This window comes from Schistosoma haematobium, chromosome 1 (genome assembly GCF_000699445.3).
Source record: "Schistosoma haematobium chromosome 1, whole genome shotgun sequence".
Taxonomy (NCBI): domain Eukaryota; kingdom Metazoa; phylum Platyhelminthes; class Trematoda; order Strigeidida; family Schistosomatidae; genus Schistosoma; species Schistosoma haematobium.
The window spans coordinates 82818237-82827490 of NC_067196.1; positions in this window are offsets into that span (position 1 = coordinate 82818237).

Genomic DNA, 9254 nt, shown 5'->3' on the forward strand with positions numbered 1-9254 from the left:
AGGTACTCGGTCAAACATTCTCACCAGACGACGCGTGGGTAAATCCTGCTACTCATCCCTTGCAACTGTTAGCCGGAATAGATCAAACGTTTCTCGACATATCGATAGCCTACCAAATATATTTTAGAGCTCCTTCAATTCTGACTTCTGATATGAATGGGTTGACATACCACCGCCACCTTAACTACTCTTTTCATCACCCTAGACACCTTTTAAGTTATTTTTATGGGCCAGTAATTTTCAATATTTGCTTCAGGACCTGTTTTAATTTTGGGAATGATATGTTTATTATTCCCGGCAGTAAGATAACACGCTGAAGAGAGTGATATCACAAGTAGTTTGAGAAGAAAAACACACTTATCACCACCTCCACATTTAAGCGTTCTTCCCGGAATACTATCTGTTTCATCCGTATCGGGGTATTTCAATGTATTAATTTTGTACATTGAAGTCTACATTAGTAATTTCACAGGGAGGTACTGGGATTGGTTCTGAATCATTTAGCGGTTTTTCGTTAGTTAATGAGAAACAAAATTGTTCACTAAATAGTTCCGTAACAAGTTTAGGATCTTCGTATATTTGTTTGTCTTTAATAAATATGTTCCACCTCGATTAGAACGTTTAACTTTTTTTGAACGAGTATGGTGAGTGCTGAGGAGTTATTATTAAGTTCGACAGCATGTTTTTCCTGTGCAACTGTTTTGTGTGTACGTATCGCCTCTATTCGGACCAATATTCCTGTCATCGTTACTAAGGAGCGAAAGTCATTTAAGTTGTGGAATCGAGTACAATGTCTTTAAAGACGTCTTCCTGTACCGACCGGTATATACAGATCTTTAGAGAACATAGGTCTCCAGTATTCTGAAATTGTGATTTTGTTGATGATATTTCTGATGTTGTAATAGAATATATTGGTTAGTGTGTCTGTATTGTATGAAGTAAATAATAATAATAATGGTAATTTATTCTCAAATAACAGTTTGTTACATGAGGCATGCCAGTTTACAGGCAAGATCAAGTTTTTACAAATGATACAATACCCACTGTAGTAAATTACTAAGCTGGGTTGATAATTTAAAAGATATGAATGTGGATGGTTTTAGTCAGTATATCCGTTGGGGCGCTTCATGAAAGTCACGTTGCGAATGTGCAACTGATGGTCAAGGATAGGTCCATTGAAGATATTAGCTTCTAGAAATCGCAACCTTATGTCCCTTTGGAATATCCAAGGCCTTAAGGATGGTGCAGGATGAAGTCACTCGTTCCATATCTCAAGGGGGCTGAAAGAGGGAGCAAGTCGAAGAAAGGACGAGAGGCAGAGTAGCCAATATTCATGAAGGAATGTTTAAGGTATGATTACTCAGTCTAATTTTCCTTTATTAAGGTATTTGTTAAGCAAGAGTATTTTAATAGGTTAAAGAAAATAAGTGTAAACAAAGTATGTAGCGGACATACAACTAACAAATGGAGGGGATTCAGAAAGGAGCTGAAAATATGAGGTTATGTGTGGTCATAAAATATGGTGCTAAAAAGTTATTTTGATATACAATTGACTATCTTCCTTTTTTATCGAAGCTGTTGGAGCCCTTTTCATCTTTTTTTGTATTATTATTTTTTTAGGTATCATAGGGTCTTGAGTAGGCTTCGTATATTATCGAATTGTCTAGTTTGCCTGTAATAGGATTACTGGGTGGGAAGTGAAACTGATTCAACGTTCGTAACACGATTTAACGAGGTATTTTGCATGATAAATCAGCATTAATACTTTAAGTTCGTAACATCCCACTAAGCCATAAGGAGCCGTAATTAAACAAAATGTTCTGCCCTACAGACATGGGTGGATTGAAGTTGTCTCCCCACCGTCATGTTTGCTGGTCAGTAACGCCACCCTCCCTCCCTTTGTGATGTTAGGCTCTCTTACGTTTGTGGTAAGTATGAATACTGCTTTAATCAAAGCCCATAGTTGGAATACACTGTCTCTACTAGGTCCATGTTACAGGCAAATCAGATAGTTAAAAAGTTTGTTTTATGGGTTAGATGTCCACATAGTATATCACACTGCTGTAAGGATAACTAATGGTTTAAAGAAGTAAGGACTAATAGCAAATCAAAGGGTGTGAGAGGGTATAAAATTGTAGAGAAAAAGATTTTACGGTAGGAAAACTTTGTGGCCAGATTTTGAGCTTTGTATGATCGGCCTTAGTAGAGCAGCATTCATAAGATTAGTGAGTTATCTGTCTACTTGCAATAGAAAAAAAGCATGACTTTTAGGAAGAATAATGTACATTTAGCCTGTAGAGATTTGGGAACTCAGAGCTAGGGTTAGGAGCATAAGGCCATGATTAATTAACAATGAATAATAGGAAAGGATAAGCCATATATTCTGTGATTTGGTGATATTCATATTAATAACAGTCGGGCTAGTTATATTCTTGTTCTGTCTAGATACTAGGCGATCCGTAATAAAGTGCCTCATTGGTGGACGGGAGTTCAAGGAAATGTTGAAGCTCTTTGAAGTCTAGAAATAGGGTTATTGGCTTTTTGAATCTGGTAACTGTGTCACAGTTACGGATAGGCATTGGCAGCCTGTTCCACAATAAACTATGCCGCACTGTAAAAAACTTGCGACGAATTTGTTTTTGGTGTTTTACGGTAAGTAGTGTATATACGTTGTTTCTAAGTCTATAGGCTGGGTCGTGAGTCATAGTCGGACAGGAGCCCATATATCGCTTTGTAGAGAAACATTAAATTGTTCTTTAGCCTACGGTGCCATAAAGGTTCTAAAGAGAGGTGCTTACATCTATCTGTGTAATCGAGATTCAAGTTACATCCTAGCAGATGGCGTGTGAAACGTCTTTGACCTTGGTTACGTACCTGGTTATAAAAGGCGGTCGTCATAGGCCCAAGGTCATACATTTAATCGGGTTTGACAATGAGTCCAACTTTTAGCAAGTTTACACTTTTACATATATGCATCATAAAAAAGTTTTTTTGTTTTCATACCTTTTCGTACACAAGAGGGCTACACTATGTCTATTTCCTTCCAGAATACCAATCCTTTCTGGAGGCCAATCACTTACGTGGAACCGAACAATTATCAATTATATTTATGTATTTCCATTTTGTATCTTATTATTTTTATGCAGGCAGTGGAGCAGTTCTTCAGGTTTGATTGGTTTTCACCATTACCTTTGAAGTAGATTCTTCTTTACTTTTTACTTGAGGGCGACTCAAGAGGCAGGTGAGTAAACACCTGATAGCCGGTCTGAGCATGGAAAAATCGTACCTCACCAACATGGTGTTGGGTAGCCCGCTCGCGGCACTTCCTCAGATATTCTTATTCCACATTCTCACACTCTTTCTCTTGAAAGCACGCAGTAAACCGTCAGCGATAGTTGCAGAAGAGATCACATGCTACAAAATAAGATGACAAGCTAGTAAATGAAGAGACATCCATGGACTATCGTTGACAGCTGACAGCGTTAGTCGTCACTGATTATAAGTCAAATAGTGAGCGAGTTGATAATTTTCCCTTGGGATGAGAAATAGAACTAAGGTGTTTTCGATAAATAGGTTAATCGAACCGACGTTCCTATGGAAGTCGATACTAGGGGGAAGCTAATGTAACAGCTTAGGTTGGTTGGTTAAGAGTCGACCCCAAACAACCAAGCATATGCCAAAACAGTATTGTTCAAGTATTCATTCACTTCCTTATTTTTTATAAGCGTTATATTCCCTATTATCTTGTATTGAATGTTGAGAGCCTTTGTTTGTCTGAACAGATAATCCCACGCTCCACTGTGACTGCACAAAGATCGAAATAAAGACCTATTCACTACTTGTCTGGTTTCTTCTGTCAATAGCACGAGGGTTACCTATAGGCACGAAACATCTTCTACTCTTATCTTGTCTGCGATATTCATATTAGAGAAGACAAAAGAGCAGTATTCAAGGGAGGGCCGTACACATTTTGTAGAGAGTAAGCTTAGCCTCTGTTGTGAAAAAAATTCTCATTATGAAACCAATTAGCTGTCTAGATTTGGAAATAATAGAGGAGGGATTTTCTTCGAAGTTCAAGCTTCCTGTGTAATTAATTCCTAAATCGTGTACTGATTCGAGTGTTTGGACTCTACATTCATTTAAGTGAAGTTGCGGTTTATAGGGATGGTTTCCAAAGTGCATGATCCCGCACTTGTTGAGGTTAAATGGTAATTGCCATTTTTCACTCCATATAGTTAAGTTATTGAGGTCCTTTTGGATCTGGGATACACTTTCGCTTTGGTGTCTCAGGCTTATAGCTGTATACTATTTTGAGATCATCAGCATATAAGTATGGTTTCCCAAATTCTATGGTGTTACATATATCATTTATATACATAAGAAACAAAAGTGGACCTAATACGCTTCCCTGGATGACTCCACTGGTGATTGGTCTAGGGGACGAGAGACAGTCGTTGTACTTTACCATTAGTTTACGCTCTGTTAAGAACGAAGCAAACCATGAGTACAGTGGGTTGTTTATTCCGAAGGACTTTAGTTTGACGAGTAGGCTTTTGTGTGGGACCTTACCAAAGGCTTTCTTAAAGTCTACGAATAGGACTGATACAAGGAGTCCGCTGTCTCGTTTTAGAGTTATATCATTCAGGTAGTCTACTAGGCATGTATCGCATGATCTGCACCGAAGAAATCCATGCTGGGAGGTCGAGATGAGATTATTAGTTAGTAGATGTTGGACTACAGCCGCCTTAACTACTTTTTCCATCACTCTGGAGACCACTGAAGTTATGTTTATGAGCCAGTAATTTTCAACGTTTGCTTCAGGTCCTGTTTTTATTTTGGGAATGATATGTGTAGTTTTCCGGGCAGTAGGGTAACACGCTGAAGAGAATGATATCGCGAATAGTTTGAGAAGCAAAACACACATATCATCACCTCCATGTTTTAGCATGCTAGATGGAATACCATCTGGTCCATCAGTGTAGGAGTGTTTCAATGTACTGAATGCCTTGGAGATATTTCGAACATTGAATTCTACATTAGTAATTTCACAGGGAGTTACTGGGATTGGTTCTGAATCATTAAATGGTTTTTCGTTACTTAGTGAGAAACAAAAGTGTTCACTAAATAATTCTGTGACAAGTTTGGGATCTTCGTATACTTGTTTGCCTTTAATGAATATACTCCCTCTCGATTTAGAACGTTCAAGTTTACTTTGAAGGAGTATGGTGAGTGCAGAGGGGTTATTATTAAGTTCAACTGCAAGTTTTTCCTGTGCGACTGCTTTTTGTTTATTTATTGCCTCTGTTCGGACAAGTATTTCTGTCATCGTTACCAAAGAGGAAAAGTCATTTAAGTTGTGGAATCGAGTACAATGTCTCTGAAGACGTCTTCTTGTACTGACCGGTATATAGAGATCTTTGGAGAACGTAGGTCTATAGTATTCTGAAGGTGCGATGTTGTTGATGATACTTTGATGTTGTGATAATATATATTTGTTAGTGTGTAGTGGCATTGGACCATAACCACACAATCCTCAAAGCTGAATACGAGATTACTCGGAAAATAGATATTCAATATTTAACGCGGAGAAATACCTGATGATGAAGAAGGCGCGAACAAGGAATTGAATGAATTAGAGTTTATCTAATGGCATGGCTCGGCCATGCAGGCGTGATCCCTGCTGAATATTACCCTATATCTTTTATTAATATTAAATATATTGTTCTTTCTCTAGCCTAAGCTTATTCTTCATCATGTATTGGTAGTTGCTACGATGCAGTGAGTTGGTGTAGACGATGATGTGACTTCCACGTAAGACCTTATAGATTAGGCAGTTATATCATAACAAATCTACAATTTTAGGATTAGGTCTATTATTAGAGCAGTACTAATATCATAGTAGACCATAATTCCACAAGTGTGTCGGCATTGTTTGAAGTAAAGAAAGTTCTCCAATCAGTGCTTCTTAGGTAGTTGTGGAAGTTATTCCAGTCAACCTTGAGATAGTTCCTACGAAATGTTACAGTTTTACTCCTACAGGTTGTGGTTTTTACATCAAGGCTGCATATGACAATGTTATGATCACTACCTGGAAACTTTTTTCCAATATACAAAGTATTGGGGATGAGGCCATTGGTAAAGACAAAGTCCAAGATGTTTTGATGTCTGGTAGGGCTATTGACATACTGAGCCCATTGTCCAAGCTCTAGACATTCAATAAATGACTCATAACGTCTTGGCGCTTTGACTGGGAGCCAAGAAATTTCGCGCATGTTGAAGTAATCGTAACTAGGCTTGCCTGTGAATGGAAGAGATGATGTTAATGTAAATACCCCCGACAATACTGCTATTTCATTTATTAATACTTTAGGTTGACGGTAAACACAGCTGAACAGTAAAATAATGGAACTCAACGGCCTTAAAACAATCCACACCGAGTCCTTTAGTTGGTTTAGTTCAGGCATATCACATAGTAGTGAGTTTAGGCTAGAGTGAGTGTAAGTAAGGCATCCTCCGCATCGTCCTTTCAGTTTATCGCTTCTATATAGGAAATAGTTATCAAGAGTTATACTTAAATCAGAAATATTAGTGTTAGTTTATGCTTCAGTTATCGGTATAGGTGAAGGTTGTTATATGGATACAAACATGGCTAAATCCGTCTTTTTATTGCAGATCGACCTAGCGTTGATAAGACACACATTAAAAAATGGCCTAGTAAGTTGAAATGAGTAAAAGTATATCGGTTAAAGTTGTCATAACCCTTGCGGGTGTGATATGGTTTTAAAGTGAGGGTTTGAATGTTCTTCATTAGCTCAGTATTTTGATAGCCAGAGTTAGTGGAAGATTTATCAAATGAGCTGGTGAAGTTTCTCAGGGAGTTTACTCAGGATTATGCTTTATTCGCGATGTCTTTCAAATCGATGAGTTCGCAATAACACGACGTTGCACTGTTGAGGACCTCATGAGAGGCGAGCAATTCGGTATGAACTGCCGATAGAAAATTAACTGACCATATACACAATATATGTAATTGCATGACTGTGGTCAGTTCTGGGAAATCCAGAACGGCAGCTACTTTGCTTTGCAAAAAAGAAATCTTGGGATTCGGTCATGATTTGATATGTCTGAGTGTTTACAGTAATATCGTGTTTTTGAAGTCGTTGGAAAACAAGGTTCAGATGCTGGAGACGACATTCTCCTTCCGAAATTGCGATTATACAGTCATCTACATATGCACTTACGAAGTTGAGACTTCAAAAGACGTCACCGACGAATCTCTGCAAAGTCTGTACAGCATCGTTTAAACCGAAATGCCTGAGCAAAAATCCGTAGAGTCGGAAGGGAGCAATGAAAGCGGTTTTATGAATATCATCAGCAGCCACAGGAATTTGGCTATAGGCGCTAGCCAAATTAATTTTCGAAAACACTGTCGTGCCTTCTTAGACAGCTGTCAAATCGTGAATTTACGGCGACGGGGAATGATCAGGAATGGCTTCCGCCTTCAGTCACCGGTAATCAGCAGTTAAAGTCCTGTCGTTGCTGTTCATTTACGGGACCACGTGCGAGAGAGATGTTCATGGACTGTTCGATGGCCCTATGATTCTCAAGTATATATCGTGGGCAAATCGGTTCTCGTCCAAGCTTAGCTGGTTACACACAGTAATTCTTATCGCTTTTGGTACAGATCAAGGTGCTTATCGAGTATCTGTTGATAGAATGGGCCGATTATGTGCTTAACAGTGACAAGGGATAATCTGCACCCGGAACAGCGAGCTACACAAACGGATAAATTAGCACTTCGGTCTACTAAGTTCTGTTTCTTGCGTCGGTAAGCAGATTGTGGTGTTGTTGCAGGTCTATACCAGTGTTTGGCATAGAAACATCTGCAACAAAGGGTTTGTGTAAACACATGTCAAGCTGAACATATCTCTTACCATAAATGGCAATCACTTTTCCATAAGCCGCCTGTAAGTTGAAAACTGGTTCGTGCGGTCGGTCGTTAGAATTCGCTGAAAGAACGCTAACTTTTGCATCAGTGTCGACGAGGTTGTGAACTTTCACCATTTAGTCACTGGTCTGTGGCGGAAGGCTATGTTCACTTGTCACGGTTCCCGCTAGCTCGTACCGGCGGGGAAGTTTCCTAAATTGTTTTTCTTGTCAGATGGTCCTGAGCTTGAGAAACTGAAGGGTTTTCTGTAAATTCTAGAGGACCTACCATATTTATTGTGGTACCAGAGCCATAAAGCAGTATCTATCTCCTTTTTTCTGGAGACAGATCTTCGTGACGAGTTTCTCTGGGGAGTTCGGAAGTGTCTACAATTATGATGAGCATTAGAGCGACGAGTAAGAGTGTGACAGAGACATGTGGCGTCATTTCTTGTTGTTTGAAGATTTTCTTTGAAAGAATAAACCTCACCACTGAAGGTCCCGATGATCTCCAGGATTCGGTCGACAGATGCAACCAGTTCATCCATGGCGTTATCATGAAACGAGACAGGGACTGCCTGCACCTCTTGGTGAGGCCTAGACAAGAAGAGCTGTATAAACAGGCCCTCATCAAAGGTTTGCTGATCAGTGACCTCTCTCATTTGCAGCAACATTTCTGTTCCTGAGCCACGTCGCAACTTGATGCTGTGGAAGTTTGTCTAGCCTTTGTCAGTCGGTTAGATCTCCAAGCCTAAGGATAATGTCTTTTAGAGTTTCTTAAGTTTCCGAAACACCACTAGTAGACATACTGTGTGCGGCGTACTTGTTGAAATTGCGCGGTAGTGACTTCACTACTGCTAGGGATTGTGCACGTGGTTCTGTCACGCCGTGCCCGTGGAAGTCAGGTTCTGCGTAGCAGGACCAGGCTTGAATATTGTTAGACCGAAACGTCATTAGCTGGAATGAAGGAGGCGAAAGAGTCTTTATCTTAAATAACTAAGGAGTCTGTTTCGCCATGATAAATATAAAGTATACAAATGAACGAGAAAAATGTATCCAAAAATTCAAAACATCATCACAATATGTAAAAGATAACGATTAAGAAACAATATATAATGTTCCAAAAGGAACAGACTCACAGTTCACAAAAACAAGTGTATCAGATCACGTAGAACTCACCACTGAAGGTCCCAAAAGTACTCAGAGTTTGAGAACACGTTCACACGTAACACCCTTATGTTGGAAGTATGTCAACTTATTCAATTCGGAAGTTAGAAATGAAGGGTTTTTAGTGGCCCGTGACCTGACTCCAAGTAGATCGTATGAAT